Source organism: Canis aureus, chromosome 7, assembly GCF_053574225.1.
Source record: "Canis aureus isolate CA01 chromosome 7, VMU_Caureus_v.1.0, whole genome shotgun sequence".
In the NCBI taxonomy this organism is placed as follows: Eukaryota; Metazoa; Chordata; class Mammalia; order Carnivora; family Canidae; genus Canis; species Canis aureus.
The window spans coordinates 24,073,941-24,093,135 of record NC_135617.1 but is presented as its reverse complement, the minus strand read 5'-3'; the positions used below and the strand labels follow the sequence as shown (position 1 = coordinate 24,093,135).

The window sequence follows — 19,195 nt, the reverse complement described above, 5'->3', positions numbered from 1 at the left end:
TCAATCCTCAGTTCCAGCCCAAACTGGGGAGCAAGGGTTCCTCATGGAGGTGGCCCATGGCATTGGATGGACTCACCAACTTACCCCCAAAACTCCCCTGTACACCTGCTACTATAATACAATCTCACCATTAAAGATTCATTTTTTGACTGAGCCCAATAGAATGGAAGCATTTTATTTATTACTAGTGGGAGGTAATGGATATTTTCTGTGTTCTTAACTCAGCAAATGAGTACAATGCTTTACTTTTTAGTTTTAGTTTTTCCCTCTGAAATAAATCAGAGTGTAAGCTGATCTTTTTATTTTCCCATAGTTTTTAATTGATGGCTTAGCTTAGGTCAGGGCCCACGGGAAGTCCCTGCTCTGACAGCTGTGTTCATTCCTTATCCCAGGCTTCAGGGGTGCTTTGAAAGCGCCAGAAGTGGAATGTTCAGTGTGGGAGGAGGCCCCCTCCTGAGGGCTGACTGGGCTGCCTTTCTTCCCCAGGGAGCTTGCATCACGAGGGGGTTCTGCAGGCAGCCTGGCCAGGGTCCTCTCCTGGCCCCCGCTCCCCTGCACAGGGCTACATGCTCCCAGCATAACCATCAGGGAGGTGGGGCTGAGTTTCCTCATCCTCTGGCCCCTAAGCCAGAGATATTAAAATGGTTCAGCGTCTAGGCTGTTAACTGGGGTAGCCCTGCCTCTCATGGAGGTGTGCTGTACTTGCTCCCTCACTTTCTTTCTCTAAAGTGCCACGCTATCTGCTACACCCAGTTCTTCCAGGAGCCAAATGGAAGAAACAATATAGCCATCAACCTCTTTGGACCTCCCTCCTAGTGGCCCGGTTTTCAGATAATGGGCCCAGTGTTTGAATAGGAGCTGGTTTTGGCAAAGGACACATTCAAGATAAAGCATATCAGCTTGCTTGGAATCTGGAACGGTGTCTCTCTGTTCTCAGGGCCTGCCCTGCTCTCCACAGCTCCAGCTGCCCTTCACAGAGAAATTTGATAATACCTGTAAGGGTGGCGTCAGTGCTCTGGAAGGTAGTGCTCACGTGGGAGTGCAGGTCAAGTTCTCAGGAGATCTGGATTGTTGGAGGTAAACAGTCTGGGTGTTCAGGAGGCTCTAAAGCTGAATTCCAGGGGACTCACCTCAAGTTTGAACAGAAGCAACACCCTGTTCTCCTTAGTCTGAGTGCAATGGAGTTGATCTCTGTCCTTGACCTGCCCACTGCCCAGGGCGAATGCTTCCAGGCTCTCCTGAACTCTATTTTGTGGCCCTTCTTGACCTGATTTTGGGAGAAAGTCTTCCAAAGTACTGGTCTTTCTCCTCCTTCCTTGAACAATTTTATGTTTTGAGTGGGACTGGGTTCCATAGGGTGTTAGAAAGAAAACGGTCTCATTAAACTAAGTAGGCATTCCTGCCTTGGCCTCGTCACACTGCTGTGGTTTTCCTGCTTTGAGAGAGGGATCTGGTAAACCAATTAGAAATCACTGGTGGAATTTCAGGCAGTATAGCCAATGAGGTGACAAATTCAAGGCAGGATATGGAGATACATGTGTAGCCAAGGATTTTCTTGGTTCCTAGCCTTTCTATCATTATTTGTCCTCACATGGTCCTAAAAAGCACACATGAGGAATTTATCCATTTTTGAAGTTGAGATGTCCCACTTCTTCCTCACTGACTCCAAGAATGAAAGTGAGACAGAATTTTCAGAGAAACTAAAACAGAGAATTGGACATGTGTCCTGCCCTAAATGAAGATATTTCTCAAGTTGAAGGAATGTGATCCCAGAGGGAAAGCTGGAGATGCAAGAATGAAGAGAGAAAACAAAAATGGAAAATGTACACATAATTGTAAGTAAACATTGGCTATATAAAACAATATTAATAATATACTGGGGAGATGAGAAAACGAAACAGAAATCCAAGCAAAAATAGCATTTGAATGAGGAGGGATATAAATAAAGTGAAAGTGTTGTGAGGTCTTCACACTGTCTGGGAGAGAAATAAAAGTAGCTAATTAACATACTAGTCTGATAAGCCAAGAGTTCATGTTGTTTTCTGGGGAGCCACTGAAAAATAGCAAGAGTACATATGTTCAAAACTAAAATAGGAAACCCTAAATAAGAATAACCAAAAGTAGCCAATCCATAAGAAAACAAGTAAGGAAAGAGAAAAAGAAAGAACATAGAATTGGTTAGACAACAAAAAAGAAATAGTAAGTAGGATGACAGATTTATTTATTTATTTATTTATTTATTTATTTTTATTTATTTATATGACAGATTTAAAACCACATTTGGATCTACTTCTCCTGGGAGAATTTGCTAACTCAGGAAGGCAACTGAGAAGCTGAAGGATGCTTTTGATGGTTTTGGGAAGCCTCAGGTCTTGGATTAGACACCAGGGCCCACCAAGTGGTCTAGCTCCAGCTTAGGATCCCTAAGAGCATATCCTAGCAGTGAAGGTACCATGTGCAGCTCAGCTTCAAACCAGGTCAGTCCCTACAAGTGGGTTAAAGTTATCTGGAGTGGTAGTGGCCTCAGGCAGCCCCAGGTATTAGTGCTACCAGGTGCCTGGTAGAAATAAATGGAAACAAACAGAAATCCTCTCTGGGGGAAGATAACACCATCCGAGGTCTCCATTTATTTCTATTAAAAATATTGTAAATATAATATATAGTTCATAATAAAAAAATAGCCAGGCACACAAGAAAGTAAGACATACAATAACCATCAGAAAAAATAGAAAATAGGAACAAGGGGCTTTCGATATTGAAATAGCATAAACTTTAAAATATCTTTGTGTACTAAGTGCAAAGAGATTAAAAAATTAAGATTGAGAATTTCTGCATAAAACTCTAAACTATAAAAACAGAATCGGGCCCCTGGGTAGCACAGTCAGTTAAGTGGCCAACTCTTGGTTTCTGCTCATGTCATGCACTCAGGGTTATGAGATCAAGCTCCACATGAGACTGATGCTCAGTGCAGAGTCTGCTTAGGTTTCTCTCTCTCTCTCCCTCAGTCCCTACCCCTCCAACTCTCTCTTCCTCTCAAATAAATAAAAAATAAATCCTAAAAATAGAATCAATCAATATAATTTTCCACATTAACAGAAAAGCCTTTACTAAAATCAGTGTCCATTTATGATTTTTTTAAAGCGCACAAGAATATAAGGGAACTTCCTTAATTTGAAAAATGATAGCTACCAAAAAATAGCTACAGTAAATACCATATTTGTTTATTTTTAAGGATTTTATTTATTTATTTATTTATTTATTTATTTATTTGAGAGAGAGCATGAGTGGGGGTGGGAAGCAGAGCAAGAGAGACAAGCAGACTCTGCGCTGAGTGCAGAGTCCAACACAGGGCTCAGTCTCGCTACCATGAGATCATGACCTGAGCCAAAATCAAGAGTTGGACGCCTAACCAACTGAGCCACCCAGGTGCCCAAGTAAATACCATATTTAATGGTAAAGTGCTGAAAGATTTCCTTTAATATTAAGAATGCCTGTAAATGTCACTTCTATTCAATATTGTTTTGAAAGGACTAGATAGTACAATAAGGAAAGAAATGAGAAAAACTTATGACAACTGGAAAAAAGAAACAAAATTACTATTATTTGTATAAGATTGGGTATATAATTTTTTAATTTGCAGATAAACTATTAGAATTAATTAGGGATTTTAATAAAGATGTTGAATACAGAGTCAGGATACAAAAGTCAAAGTTACAAAAGGAAATTTTTTCCAAAATGCCTTTAATGATAGCATCAAAAATACGTAGGAGAGGCACCTGGGTGACTCAGTTGGTTAAGCATCTGCCTTTGGTTCAGGTCATGATCCCAGGGTCTTGGATGGAGCCCCACATTGAGCTCCCCACTCAGCAAGGCGGGGGTCTGCTTCTCCCTCTTCCCCTGCCCCTTCCCCAGCTTGTCCATGTTCTCTTTCTCTCTCACTCTCTCTCTCCCAAATAAATAAATAAAATCTTTAAAAAAAAAACCCTATGAATAAGTACCTAAAATAAATCTAACAAAATATATGGATGTTCTCTATGAAGTAAACTATGAAATATTATTGAAAGAAATTAAAGAGCTAAATAAATTGGAAAATAAATCATGTTCCTGTATTGGAAGTTTCAACATTATGAAGATATTAATGATCCCATATTGATAGATAGACTCAATGCAATTCTAATCAAGATCTCATTAAGTTTTCTTATGGAACTTGAAAAAATGATTATCAGGAAATTCAAAGCAGTGCATTTTGAAGAAAAACAGTGTGAGGAGATGTGCTGTACCAGATATCAAGATTTATTATAGAACTACAGTAAACAAGAAGTAAAGGACTAGCATAAAAATGAACAAACTGACAAATGGAACAGAGTAGAAAATAACAGAAACAGACACACACACTTTAGGACATTGACTTATTATAAAGATATCACTATAGATCATTGGAGAAGGAATAGTATCGTTAATAACCAATGTTGGGACAATTGGTGATACATATGCAAATCACACAATATGCAAAGTAACTCCAAGTGGATTATAGATCCAAATGTGAAAAGTAAAACAATATGCTCCAGATGTTAATAGAGGGGAAGGCATTCTTACCTCAGGGGAGCAATATCAGGACACAAAAAATACTAACCATAAGAAAAGATCAGATCAGATCAATAGATTTACATTGAAATTGAGATTACCTAGCAAAACAAATATTTGGTGTTAGAAGTCAGGATAATGGGACAGCTGGGTGGCTCAGTTGTTGAGTGTCTGCCTTTGGCCCAGGGTCCTGGGATGGTATCTCACATAAGACTCCTTGCTCAGTAGAGAGTCTGCTTCTCCCTCTCCCTCTGTGCCTCCTCCCTGCTTCCTGCTCATTCTCTCTCTCTCAAATAAATAAATAAAATCTTAAAAAAAAGAAAAGAAAAGAAGAAGTCAGGAAAATGGTTGCCCATGATGGAAGGATAATGACAGGGAGAGGAGACTTCTGGAAATACTTGATCTAGGTGCTCCTTGATGAAAGTGTTCAATTTGTAATAATTTACTAAGCTGTACACTTATGATTTGTGTATATTTTCTGTATACATGTTACCATTCAATAAAAAATTTTTCATTGAGGGGCACCTGGGTGGCTCAGTCGGTGAAGCGTCTACCTTCAGTTCAGGTCATGATCTCAGCCCCTGAGTTGGGATCGAGCTCCTGAGTTGGGCTTCCCTGATCAACAGGGAGTCTGCTTCTCCCTTTCCCCCTGCCACTCTCCCTGCTTATGCTCTCTCTCTCTCTGTCAAATAAATAAATAAAATCTTAAAAACATATTTCCATTGAAGAAATCAAGAACTCATATTTATCAAAAAACACCACTGGCAAAGAGCTCATATGCCGAATATATAAATAATTCCCAGAGTCCCATTAAAAAAAAGTCAAAAAAAAAAAAAAAAGAAAAGAAAAAAAGAAAAAGTCAGACAACCCAATACAAAAACAGGCATGAGACTTGAATAAGCATTTCAAAAAAGAGGAAATAAATAATAGTCATATAAAATAGACATAACTCCATTTGAAACACAGCAAGCTATAACTACTCTATCTAGTCAAATTGACCAGAGTCTCAGCTTAAACCCTGCTTTTCTTCTAGGAGGATTCCCCCAACTGCCTAATTGAGGTTGTCGAAACCCAGGGTCCTGTTCTTTTCCTACCAGAACACTCATCTACTCCCCACCCCCGCAAGCACTGGGGAGGAGGGTTGTCTTTCTACTTTGTCAGCCTCCAAAATCTGCACTCTAGAAAGCTTCTGAGACACCCGCACCCCCACACATTAGAGTTGGGTGGGGCAGTTAGCATATCAATAGACAACAAGACCTAAGGTTCGCCCCGGAAGCGTGGAAGAAGAGCAAGGGGTGGGGGGATGTTGCAGGCCCTCTGGTCCCACAGGGTGGAGAAGATAATGGTCATTTACCAACTCCGGTTAAGGAAGCAGGTCCCACTCCCATCTTCTCCAACCAGCTTATCAGTGGGTTGAGGAACCACAGCTGCAGGAATGATTAAGATCAGGAAGTGGAAGATAAGCCCAAGAAAGCCACCTTGCCCTCAGGAGCGCCAGAAGACCGAACAGGCTCCAGGGCAGGATAGAGGGCCATTTCTTTGTCCCTCTGGTCCCCCACCTGGCCTTGCATTCCTTCCTTTGCTTTCTCTAGGTACTCTTCATGCCACATCCCAGCAGCCCTGAACTGCTTGGCTCCTGTGTTTTGTCATTCTCTACAAATGTCCTCACGTGGAGATCATCTGTGCAAGGCAGGCAGGGGTAGTTATCCTGAGCTTCAGGGAGCCCCTAGGGACAGGTGGGGCGGAGGGGGGGGCATGACAGAGAGATTATCATTATTCTGAGAAGTAGATTTTCAAAGGACTCAATGCTTCAACAAAGTTAAAAAACAAACCCATTGTATTAGATAGCCAGGAGCTGAGTTTTGGCTCCAACATTTACTAGCAGTGTGACCTTGGGCAAACATAATTTCTCTGTGCCTCAATTTCCTTATCTGTAAAGTAGGTATAGTATATACCAACCTCATATAGTTGTCATGAGGATTGAATGTGTTAATCCCTGCAAAGCCCATGGAAGGGTTTGGCATATAAGATGTTCTATAAATGGTTATATTATCACTGCCATTGTTACTGTGGCCTGGCTCATTTACCTAGAAGGTAGAGCCCCAAACTCATTCATTGTTATTTCCCTCAGAACTCACAGAACAGAGAGCCTGGCCCAAAGTGGGCTTAATACACATTGGAGGGGGCAGACCCGGTGGCTCAGCAGTTTAGCCCCGCCTTCAGTCCAGGGCCTGATCCTGGAGACCCCAGATGGAGTCCCAGGTCAGGCTCCCTGCATGGAGCCTGCTTCTCCCTCTACCTGTGTCTCTGCCTATCTCTCTCTCTATGTCTCTCATGAATAAATAAATAAAATCTTAAAACACACACACACACACACACACACACACACATTGGAGGCAGGAATGATGGCCATCCTCTTAGTCCTGGTGTCATCACTGAGGTGCCACAGACCCAGTTCCCCAGGGAAATCACAGGGACCCTGGTGTCCCGCCCACCACACCAGCATAACCGCCCACTGTGCCTGGACTCCGCAGGCCCAAACTCACCCAGCCCCAGCCTTGGGTGAAGCGCAGCTTCACTCACCTCCAGCAGTGCGAGCAGAAATAAAATTCTCCAGACTGCCCCGCAATAGAATGGGGAAGCCCAACAACAGAGAAATCACTGTGGGCCACCCTTGAAGAAGGGCTGGCAATTATAAGCAGTGTATGCTCTCAGCTACGATGGAGTTACAACTTGTCACAGTAAAGGGAAAGAACCCTCCAGGGTTTGTCGAAAGAAATGCTGTGGTCAGTGAATGAATCAGACTCATCTGGCAGTATCTTTTTAGAAAATAAAAATTTAAGTTCCAGTAAAGCTAACATATAGCGTTATATTAGTTTCAGGTGCACCATATAGTGATGCAACACTTCTGTACATTCCTGCATGCTCCTCCTGGTAAGTGCACTCTTCAATCCCCTCCACCTATTGTACCCATTCCCCCCACCTACCTCTCCTCTGGTGACCATCAGCTTGTTCTCTATCATTAAAAGTCCTTTTGGTTTATCTCTTTTTTCCCTTTCTTTATTTGGTTTTTTAAATTCCCCATATGAGTAAAATAACATGGTATTTGTCTTTCTCCGACTGATTTATTTTGCAGCATTATACTCCCTAGATCCATCCATGTTGTTGCAAATGGCAAGATTTCATTCTTTTTACGGCTCAGTAATATTCCATTCCATCTTTATCCATTCATCTATTGATGGACATTTGGGCTGCTTTCATTATTTGGCTATTGTAAGTAATGCTGCAATAAACATAGGGGTGCATATATCTTCTTGAACTAGTGTTTTCTTTCTTGGGGGTAAATAGTACTAGTGGAATTACTGGATCATGTGAGAATTCTATTTTTAATTTTTTGAAGAATCTCTATAGTGTTTTCCACAGTTTGCATTCCCACCAACAGTGCAAGAGGGTTCCTTTTTCCCCCACATCCTCAGCAACACTTGCTGTTTCTTGTGTTGTTGATTTTAGCCATTCTGACAGGTGTGACAGGACACGCATTGTAGTTTTGATTTACATTTTCCTGATGATGGGTGATGTTGAGCATTTTTTCGTGTATTCGTTGGCCATCTGGATGTCTTCTTTGTAGAAATATCTGTTCATCTCTTCCGTCATCTGGCCGTATCTTTTCAAAGTCTTTCCAAAGCCTCTTTTTATAATGAAATGTTCTTGGGCTTGTAGTAAAATTAATTGAAACAAAAAACAAGGCCTTAATAATGATTCTTTATTATTCTCCTTACTTTGATATTTTAGGTGTCACAGTCTTTCATAGATCAGCATAGCAGCAGCTTACTCTGCGTAAGACTCTCCACGTATGCTCTCCATCAGTGCTTCCTGATGTTACCATGCCACACTGACTGCCTGCTTCATTCATTCAAATCTGCGCTGCCCATGTCCATCAGGCCAGGCCCTCAGGGGTGCAGTTGGGAGCATGGAGATCAAGAAGACAGTTTCTTTCTCCAGGGGGTACTGGAAAAACGCACTAAGGGGGACAATGAGCTCTGTTTCAGGGCACATCACAAATGTAATAATAGAAGCATCAAGGAGAGGGGCACCTTGCTGGCTTGGTCAGTTAAGTATCTGCCTTGGGCTCAGGTCATGATCCTGGGGTCCTCGGATCGAACCCCACATCAGGCTCCCTGCTCAGCAGAGAGCCTGCTTCTCCTTCTCCCTCTCCCTCTGCCCCTCCCTGTGCTCACTCTCTTTCCCTCTCCCTCTCAAATAAATAAATAAAATGTAAAAAAGAAAGAGGAGTACCTAGGAGATACTGCAGGAAGCCAGAGGAAAGCTCAATTAATTCTAACCAAAGTCACTGTAGAAAATTTTATAGAAGAGACAACTTTTGATTAATTCTGACAGTGGACACTGGAGAAAGTGTCCCCATAGGGACAGTGTTTGGGCTGGGCTTTGAAGCATTGGTTACTTCTCACAAGTAATGAAGGGACGAAAGGCATTTCAGATTGTATGAACAGTGTCAGGAAGCACAGCGGAGCAAGGTGGATCATTAACCCACACTTCTCAGATGTGAAAAAATAGGCAGCTTCTTTGATCTTTCTTGCAAAAGATCATACCTCAAGGTGTGAGAATTTTGCAGTTACCAATTAATAGCAGCTCAGTCTAGTCTGGTTTTAAAAGTGTTTTAGATTTCCCCTCACCTTGGGTGACCTTGCAGCATAGAGGAGAAAGGGGCCCTTGTATCCACACTGGCTGGCTTCTGTCATGAAGTACTTGGTCTGGACCGACCCCTGGACTGGCATCTGCTGAGCTGCAATAAACTCCATGGGTCTTTTGGCAAATCCATGAACCCTCCTTTTGCCTCCAGTAGCAAAACCCTCCCACCCAGTGGGTCTCTGTGTCCAGACCTGAAGCCTGTGCTGGTCTGCTGGTCACTTCAGCATGCTATATCTGCTAAGGCAAGAAACACAGACTAAACCAGACACACACACACACACACACACACACACACACACACCCTCTCCCATGCTATGCCAAGGCTGTGAGCCACCAACCTTCCTTCTCTACCACATCCACAAAACATTCTTGGGTTCCCTCAGAAAGACAGACTGGCATTCAAATAATGAAAACACTCTCCATTGTACTGTTCCAAAGAGGGACCAGGTTACTTCACAGAACGTCATATGCTGCAGGATTCCATTGATATGAAACTCAAGAATGAGCAAAACTAATTAGAGAGAGGAAGACAAATCATGAGAGACTCCTAACTCTGGGAAACAAACAAAAGATTGCAGAAGAGGAGGAGGGTGGGGGGATAGGGTAACTGGGTGATGGGCACTAAAGAGGGCATGTGATGAGATGAGCACTGGGTGTTCTACTGTATGTTGGCAAATTGAATTAAAGGAAGAAAAAGAGAGAAAGAAAGAAAAGGAAGGAGGGAAGGAAGGAAGGAAGGAAGGAAGGAAGGAAGGAAGGAAGGAAGGAGGGAGGGAGGGAGGGAGGGAGGGAGGGAGGGAGGGAGGGAAGGAAGGGGAAGGGAAGGGAAGGGAAGGGAAGGGAAGGGAAGGGAAGGGAAGGGAAGGGAAGGGAAGGGAAGGGAAGGGAAAGAGCAAAATTAATTTGTGATGATAGAGGTCAGCATAATGGCGACCCTTGGGAGGCACTAACGGGGAGGGGGGTGGGGGGGAGATGAGGAAGCCTTTTGAGGAGCTGGAAACGTTCTAGATCTTGATCTCAGTAGTGTTTTCAAGGATAAATGTTTACATATGTAAAAAATCAAGCTATACACTTAAGGTTTATGAACTTCACCTTACATACCTTTGTGGTAGACAGAATAATGCCCCCACCCCAAGGATGCTTATATCCTGATCTGAAGAACCTGTGAATATGTTAGGCACCATGGCCAAGAGGAATTAAGATAGCAGATAGAACTAAGGATGCTGGGCAGCCCGGGTGGCTCATCGGTTTAGCGCCACCTTCAGCCCCGGGCGTGATCCTGGAGACCTGGGATGGAGTCCCACCTTGGGCTCCCTGCATGGAGCCTGCTTCTCCCTCTGCCTGTGTCTCTGACTCTCTCCCTCTCTGTGTGTGTGTCTCTCACGAATAAATAAATAAAATCTCTAAAAAAAAAAAGAACTAAGGATGCTAAGCAGCTGACCTGAAGATAGGAAGCACAGCCTTGATTATCCAGGTGGACCCAATGTAATCACAAGGCCCTTCAATGTGAAAGAAAGAAGAGTTCAGAGTGATGCAGGGTTAGGAGAGCTTAATCAGCTGCTGCTGGCTTTAAAGACAGAGTGGGGGGGGGGGGGAAGCTGGGAATTCAAGAATCTGGGCAGCCTCCAGAAGCCAGGAAGGGCGAGAAAGCAGACTGTCAGGAGCCTCCAGAAAGGAGCACAACCCCGGTGACCCCTTAAGTCACCAGGGAGACCCGTTTCAGACTTCGGAACGACAGAGCCATAAGGTAATAGACCTGTGCTGTTTTAAGTCTCTAAATCTGTGGTGATTTGTTAAAGACCTCCAGAACCCTAACACGGTGCTTACTTCAAGAAAATATTGTTTTAAGGCCCAAGAGAGAGCGTCCTGGATGGGCAGGGGAGAACCCGGGTGCAGACCGTGTCCATGGGCTGCCTCAGTGAGCACCCTGTGCACCCTGTGCACCGCTGACTCCCCGAGGATCAGCCTCGACCGCCTTGCTCTATTTCACTGACTCTGTGCTGAACTGTTCTGGGGAAACCGCTCACATATCCATCACTGGGAAAGGTAGAAGGGGACGCTGGGTGGGCACAGACCCCAAGGAAGGAGGGGCCTGCTGTGAACTGAATGCTTGTCTCTCCCCCCACCCCCACCCCAAATTCATACATTGAAGCCTAGTTGCCATATGTGTGGTGTTAGCAGGTCAGGGCCTTCGGGAGGCGAGCTGTTCATGAGGGTGGAACCTCCACAGATAGGACTTGTAAGAAGAGACACTTATGAGGACACAGCGAGACGGTGGCCATCCGCACACCAGGAAGAGGATTCTCCCCAGGAACCACATGGATGATCTCAGACTTCCAGCCTCCAGAATGGAGGCTCTTTATAACCTGCTCAGTCTATGGTATTTTGCTAAAGAAGGATTTTTGGTGTTAGGACTTTAGGACCTAAGCTAGACTAGACCGGGGTGGGGGCGGGGGGGCTACCTTCCTTAGCAGCAACAGCCTCACCAGGCACATGTTAGCAACAGGATTCTGGAGTCTTACGCCAGGGCTCCTGAGCCGGAGGCTCTGGGGTGGGGCCCAGGAGTCTGGGTTTTCATAAGCACTATGGTGTGCTGATCCACACTCAAGTTTGAGAACCTCTGGATGGCTGACCTCTAAGGAGACGTCCGAACCAAAATGAGATTGTACAATTTCTCATGCCCTCATGGCCACTTGCCTCTTGCTGCCAAACTCTTCCACTACCACAGCTCCCCCAGCTGTCTCCACCTCCTACCTGTCCCCTCCTGACGCTGCTGAGCTGCTGAGTAGAGGAGTCTTCTGGGGGCTCCGGTTTCCTTGTTGAAACCCCTCCCTCTGTGGTCTCTGTGACAAAGCTCTTCCCCACAGACACCCAGCCCCTCCCACAACCAACTCTCCCCTGAAAGGCCACACTGACCCTCATCACCATCCTGGTCCCCATCTCTGACCCAAACTCCAATAGCCTGATTGTTGGTTAAAGATTAAAAGAGGCCTCTACTGGATATCTAACAATTTCTTAAATTGAACATCCCAAGACTGGCTCATTAGTGGGGCCCAGCAACCTGTCCTTTTGGAGCATGGTGACCCTGTTGTTCACCTGGGCTCTCAGGTGGGGTCAAGTGAGGCCCCTACAGAGAAAATTCTAATAGAATTTAAGGTTGTCAATTAATTCAAATTCATTTTTATTTTTATTTTTTTAGATTTTATTTATTTATTCATGAGAGACAGAGAGAGAGAGAGAGAGAGGGGGAGAGAGAGAGAGAGAGGCAGAGACACAGGCAGAGGGAGAAGCAGGCTCCATGCAGGGAGCCCGATGTGAGACTCTCGATCCCAGGTCCCAGGTCTCCAGGATCACACCCTGGGCTGAAGGTGGCACTAAACAGCTGAGCCACTCAGGATGCCCCAATTAATCCAAATTTAAATGAAATGCTAAGAAAGAAGGTGAGAATATGTGTGGTGGAAGGGGGTGAGGCAGGGGAAAGGGGGGGCAGATCTGAGTGACAGTTTGATGGATGAATTGATTCAAGCTGGTTGGTTTGGAAGGGGACAAGGACAAGGGCTGGATGAGGGCTCCAGCCTGAGTCGTCTGACAAAGAACTAACAGAAAACTAGCAGGTTCCTAGGTGAAGGTTGGAAGCATTGGGGTTTGCGGTTATCTCATGAGCCAGTGCTGCCTGCTTTCTCTCCTGAATTCAGTCCTTTTGCTGTGTGAATTTAGCACAGAAAGGGTGTTCTCCTGGGTTCCAGAAGCTGATGTGGGGAAGGTCCTATGGCCTAGCCAGTGCCCCAACCTGCCCCTGGTCACAGGCTGGGTTCAGTCCCCAGGGGTTTTCAGAGTCCCTCAGTCTCAACCCATCCAGTGCTCACCTCCAGGTCCACTGTCCTCCCTGCCCGGTGCCGGGGAGCTGACCTCTATGGACAGCAACAACATTGGCAGGCCCGCCTACAGGTAAGAGTACAACCAGAGACCTCTATGCCATATGCTTGAATATCTGAAGGTTATAAACCAATCCAAGGCACTGCAACATGATATATAGCCTAACTTACCTCTTTGACAAATATATCTTCACAACAACCCCGAAGGCCAAGTCCAACTTCAGAACCCTTAGACTGCTCAGAGTTCCAGGCTGGCCCATGGCAAGGCAGGGAGAGCAAGCCCCAGGCCCTAAGCCACCTTCCTTTTCCTACCCACAGCAGCACTCTCCGTGTAGAAGAGCCTCTTACGCATGCACGTGGACACCCCCCACCCACACCCCATAAGTCTATCCCACCCCCTTCCAAGAGCTATGCCTCAGCCACCTTTCAGAAAGAGGGGTGTACACACGGATGGTACAGTCCCCCTTGGGGGCTTGCCTAGGGAAGAGGCCTGTGCAGGCCCTGGAAACAGGCACAAGGTAGTGTGGACAGGTGAGTCCAAGTCCCTGTGCTCAGATGTGGCCAGGAGGGAGACCCCGGGTGGGTATAGCCTGGTGGCCCCACAGAGCATAGCCTGAGGCAGATGTGTGTCAGAGCAGGGCCACAGCAGGGTCCCGCTGCCTGGGCTGAGGACTGCTGACGACCACAGGTCCCTGCCTCCCGCCTTCGGGCTGGGTGCATCCACTGAAGGTGCCAGTGGGCATCAGAAGGCAGGAGGAGAATGAGAGGAATAGCTTCTCTCCCAGAGGCCACAGCTCTAGATTTTTCCTAGATTCAGGTAACTGCTGCCCCCTCTTACCCTTCAGGCCTCAGCCTGGTGATGGCTCCACACTCCCAACACGTTGGGCTCTCTCTGCCCTCAGCCCCCTGAGCCATCCATCTCTTCCCCCCGCTGTTACTCTGTCTTCTCCCAGTTTCTTTTCCTTGATGCTGCCTCTCAGTGAATGGTCTCCCCCTGCACAGACGCTTAGGTGCCCCCAGTGCCCTGATGGCATCAGAGGCTGTCTCCCTTCTTAGCATCTCTCAGACCCCTCCACTTCTCCCTGTGGCCTTAGCTTAACCTCTCACAGGCTCTGTTCCAGACGAGAAGTGGCCAGCCAGTGACCAGTAACCATTTTAACTGCCCAGCATCCTCCCACAGGCCCACAGTGAGTGTCCTAGAGCACCGTCTTCCCAGAGCTGCCCCTGCCCAGCCAGCCTTCTCTCTCTCTGCCCCACCTCACGCACACACACACGCACACTAGATATAGTCCAGACACATGGAGCTTCTCATATTTCCCTGACACACTTCATCTTTTATCCAAGAGCACCTTCCTCCCTGGTTTGTCCTTTGTCCTTTTTTCTGCCCCTGGGCTCACTCACTAAACATCTTTCCATGGGATCCCTGGGTGGTGCAGCAGTTTGGTGCCTGCCTTTGGCCCAGGGCGCGATCCTGGAGACCCGGGATCGAATCCCATGTCAGGCTCCCGGTGCATGGAGCCTGCTTCTCCCTCTGCCTGTGTCTCTGCCTCTCTCTCTGTGTGTGTGTGTGTGTGTGACTATCATAAATAAATTTTAAAAAAATTAAAAAAAAATAAACATCTTTCCAGATTCATTGCAAGTATCGCCTCCTGAGGGAAGGCATCTCTGGTCCTCTCTCTGAGCAGAACTGACCGTTTCCTCAGCACCCTCACTCCATAGTAGGGACATCCAACGTTGCTTCTGTGGTACTTGGACATTGCTTCTGTGGTACTTGACTGCGCTTCATCATTTCTTTGTTTCTGTTAGCTTCTCGAGAACAATCTATCTTTTCAGGTGAAGTCACTAAATGTAAAGGACTCCAATGGTACATGCTTCCCAGGCAAGGGTGACTCCTTGGTGTTCTTCCTCCCTGGCTTCTCAGGGTAGCAGCCCCCTGGGACCGCATGACCAGACCCTGCTGTGTGTACCCCACGGCTTCCGAACTTTCCTTCCCAGCAGTTCTCACATCTCCTAAAGTGAGGATCTCATTAACACTGGTCTTTCTCACTAGAGTGAACTCTTCCTCACCACTGGGTCCCTGGATACCACAGGCCCTGCTGACACATAATAACAGCTCAAAAAATATGAGGCTTTTTTTTAAAAAATAGGCTCCACACCCAACATGGGGCTTGGCCTCATGACCCTGAGATCAAGAGTCTCATGCTCTACCAGCGAAACCAGTCAGGTGCCTGCAGCTCAAAATACATGTATTTGTCTTATGAACAGAAGTATTTTGGTTGGAGAACCTGACCTACTTTGTTGCTACCATTCTTCTTGATAAGCCTGACAAAGTCCTTGGATATAATTCAAAAGAATCCATAAGGACACTCCGTCCCTCCCATAACAGTTTGATTTCAAACATCAGCGTTGTGCTAGTGGGAATATAAAATGCACAGCTGCTATACAAGAAAGTGTGTAGGGTCTTCCAAAAAGTAAACAGAACTACCATATGATCCACCAATTCCATTTCTGAATATACCCAAATGAATTAAAAAGCAGGGTTTCAAACAGATACTTGTACACCTATGTTCATGGCGGCATTGGTCACAGAGCCAAAAGGTGGAAACCACCCAATACCTACTAACAGATGAATGGATAGGGATCCCTGGGTGGCAGAGTGATTTAGCGCCCGCCTTTGGCCCAGGGCGTGATCCTGGAGACCAGGGATCGAGTCCCATGTCGGGCTCCCTGCTTGGAGCCTGCTTCTCCCTCTGCCTGTGTCTCTGCCTCTCTCTCTCTCTCTCTCTCTCTCTCTCTCTCTCTCTGTGTCTATCATGAATAAATAAATAAAATCTAAAACAAAACAAAACAAAACAAAAAAAACAGAGGAATGGATAAACAAAATGTGACCTATACATTCAATGGAATAGTATTTGGCTTTAAAAAGAAAAGACATTCTGATATATGCTACAACGTGGGCAAACCTTGAGCACATTATGCTAAATGAGATTACCCAGTCACAAAAGTCAGTCAAGAACTGTAGGAGTCCCCTTCCACGAGGTACGAGGTACAGAGACTAGTCAAATTCATAGAGGCAGAAAGTAGAATGGGGTAGAAAGCAGTAGGTGGTTGCCAGGGGCTGGGCAAAGAGGAAAGAATGGAAGTTTTTAATGGGCACAGAGTTTCAGTTTGGGAAGATGAGAAAATTCTGGAGATGGCTGATGGTGTTGCTGGTTGCAGAACAAGGGCACTGACCTGTACACCTAAAAATGATTAAAATGGTACATTTTATGTTCTGTATGGCAATTTTTTAAAAATTGCATTTAAACTCAAATAAACAGCATTGTGACGTACCTCCTGACACGTGGAGGAGCTCCCCGGGTCTCTGGAGCTTCCTCTAACCAGGACACGCTACTGCATCAGGCAGCTGGGAGCTTAGGCAAGGTATTTTTGTTTCAACTGATCCCTGGGATTATTAGGAAGCTGCTAGATTTTTAATCTTTTCTCTTTCCAGACTGAAAAGGTCATCCACAGGGTATCTAACCTTAGATAAATTCTCTATCGACTACTTTTAAGCATCAATCTACAAGGAAGTCCCTCTTAAAGAAAACAGAGGAGACAGGGAAAAGAGATACCCCACAATTATCAACCGATACCCCTGTTCAAGTGACCCGCTTAGCGCACGTGGGTGCTAAGGAGAGGAGGGGGTCGGGATGGGCTGGCATTAGGGCTGGTGGGGCCCAGGCTCTGCTGCTAACCAGGGGCCTGGTACAGGGCTGTCCACCAGCAACGAGTGCCTTCTGCTACTTGCACGGAGTTGTCCATGTGCTGTTCTGTCCCCCAGGAACTGCCTGCCGCCTGGGTGGTGTCCCCCACCCAAGGATGAGGTGCTGGGGAGAATGGGAGCCTCAGGAGCAGGTACTGGGAAAGCTGCTTGGCTCTCCCAGTACCCTCTCCAGATACTCCCCACTCCTGGAATGACCCCATCCCACCCTCCTGGCCTGGACTCTCTGAAGTACAAACCTTCTTATCTACGGGCTGGTGAGAGTGTGGAGCCCTGGCACCTCACCGCGTGCTCCCTTTTCCCCACTGCAGCCCAGTGATATCTGGACATCCAGGAAAGCCCTGAATAGGATAAAAGGTGCCCAAAGGACCAAACGCCCTGGGCTGGGGGGGGGGGGGGTAGTGTAGGGGGAGTGGTTTGGAAAGAGAAACAAACAGCCCCCATCCTGTCCTTTGGGAACTGAGATTTAATATGTAAGAGCCTCAGGTCTTATTATACCTGCCAGAGGTGACCCCTCCTTCCCCTGCAGCTTCCCCCAAAGTCAGGGCCTTCCCAGCCTCCCTCAGAGGCTTACGCAGGCAGGGGCAGGGGACCATCCTGACCCTTCAGTCTGTGGGGCCCCCTTGGATGGGGCACAGGAAGGCCAATTTGCTATTCGAATGTGGCTGGAGGAAGGAGCACCCTGACCACCCTGTTGGATGATTCTCCTCAGAGCCAGGTTTTCTGGGAACAGGCAAGGCTTCACCTGCCTCTCCGGAGAGCTAGCTCCAGGTTTCCTGACTCTCTCCTGGAGGAGGGCGCATTTTTATGAGGCTTTCAGTTTTACAGCTTATGTCCCAGGTGAAACCAGTTCTGCTCCTGGCTGTCCTGTAGCCACCTCCTAATCCTCCTGGGTGCCCCCAGCTCTTCCTCTTGATACCCCAGGTAAACTAAGGGTATTGACCAGGTGACTGCAGGCTCCTGCCCGCAGCAACAGCCTCTGGTGGAAAGTTACAGCAAGTTCTCCAGGGTATTACCACGCCCATATACACACACCTGCCCCACAAAACTGGACAGTGAGGCAAGGGCCATGGTATGACTTTTGAGGGCCTGGGGCATTTTTGCTTTCATGGGCTCCTTCCTCCACAAAATAAAATTAAAAAAAAAAAGCATATCTTATAACTGTTTTGGCCTGAGGTAAATATATAATTATATATCTTAAGAACTTTTCTTCTACTTAACATTGCATTTTTTTTCCTTCTGGTTTTAACATATTTTCAGAGGCTTCTGAGAGTATCACTGTGAGCATCTGACTCCGTGCCTACCCTGTCCACTGGATATGTCAGCCCTGCACTGAGGGACAGACAGGTGGAAGGGACAAGAAAGAGCCTCAGCCAGGAGGGAGGGCCTGACCTCAGCAGGCGTGTGACCTCACCTCTCTGGGCCTTCCCCAGATGGGGAAACTAATAGTACCTACCTCACGGAGCGGTTGTGAGCACTAAAATAAGATGTTGTATGTGTCTGCCTTGATTAGAATGGTGCCTGGCACAGAAAAAATCACCCTGAGGGGATCCCTGGGTGGCTCAGCGGTTTAGCACCTGCCTTTGGCCCAGGTCCTGATCCTGGAGTCGCGGGATCGAGTCCCATGTCGGGCTCCCTACATGGAGCCTGCTTCTCCCTCCTCCTGTGTCTCTGCCTCTCTCTCTCTCTCTCTCTCTCTCTCTCTCTCTTTCTCTCTGTGTCTATCATAAATAAATAAAATAAATCTTTAAAAAAATTATAAAAAAAAATCACCCTGAAGTGTTAGCTGTCATTAATACTAATGTGTGTTACTGTCCCAGCCGCTCAGCTGACCCTCTCTGTATCTTACCGGACACTCCAGGGAGAAGCAACGTGGAGCTTCCTGCTGAGAGGATGTCGCATTTAGACCTCCTGGAGCAGATACAGCTATTTTCTTCAAGCTGCTTATTCAGGAAAACTTTGTTTTCATAAAATTCCTCCTCAGCATTACTATGGCGGCCCCGGGGGGTGGAGTGTAGGGGGGCGGAGGGGGGACCGGAGCTGCCAGAGAGATGGCAACTTCCTGACCTGAGCCCCGGGTGAGCAGCCTTCCTGGGCAGGAAGTAGAGGCACAGGGCCATAATCTGCCTCCTACTTTTCTCCTGCTCAGCAGGTGTCAGAGCTCAGGGATTGAGGGGGAGGCTTTGAGGCCTTTTAAAATGCAAAGGCCTCTGGGATAAAGGAATGTCTAATCCCTTAACAGTCACACAGAGGAAGGCCTGAC

At 46.5% G+C, this 19,195-nt stretch overlaps 1 protein-coding gene and 2 long non-coding RNA genes across 3 annotated transcripts in view; 2 read left to right on the top strand and 1 right to left on the bottom strand.

The window, feature by feature from the left end:
- Window positions 1–19,195, bottom strand: part of GABRR2 (gamma-aminobutyric acid type A receptor subunit rho2) — a 48,367-nt gene that overhangs the window by 19,140 nt on the left and 10,032 nt on the right. The gene's annotated exons all lie outside the window — the stretch shown is intronic.
- LOC144316790 (uncharacterized) lies at window positions 1,484–8,762 on the top strand. The gene is made up of 4 exons (XR_013382650.1): window positions 1,484–1,835; window positions 7,461–7,518; window positions 7,721–7,857; window positions 8,377–8,762. It is a non-coding gene; the product is annotated as an uncharacterized LOC144316790 (long non-coding RNA).
- LOC144316789 (uncharacterized) lies at window positions 16,553–18,439 on the top strand. The gene is made up of 3 exons (XR_013382649.1): window positions 16,553–16,592; window positions 16,993–17,066; window positions 18,193–18,439. It is a non-coding gene; the product is annotated as an uncharacterized LOC144316789 (long non-coding RNA).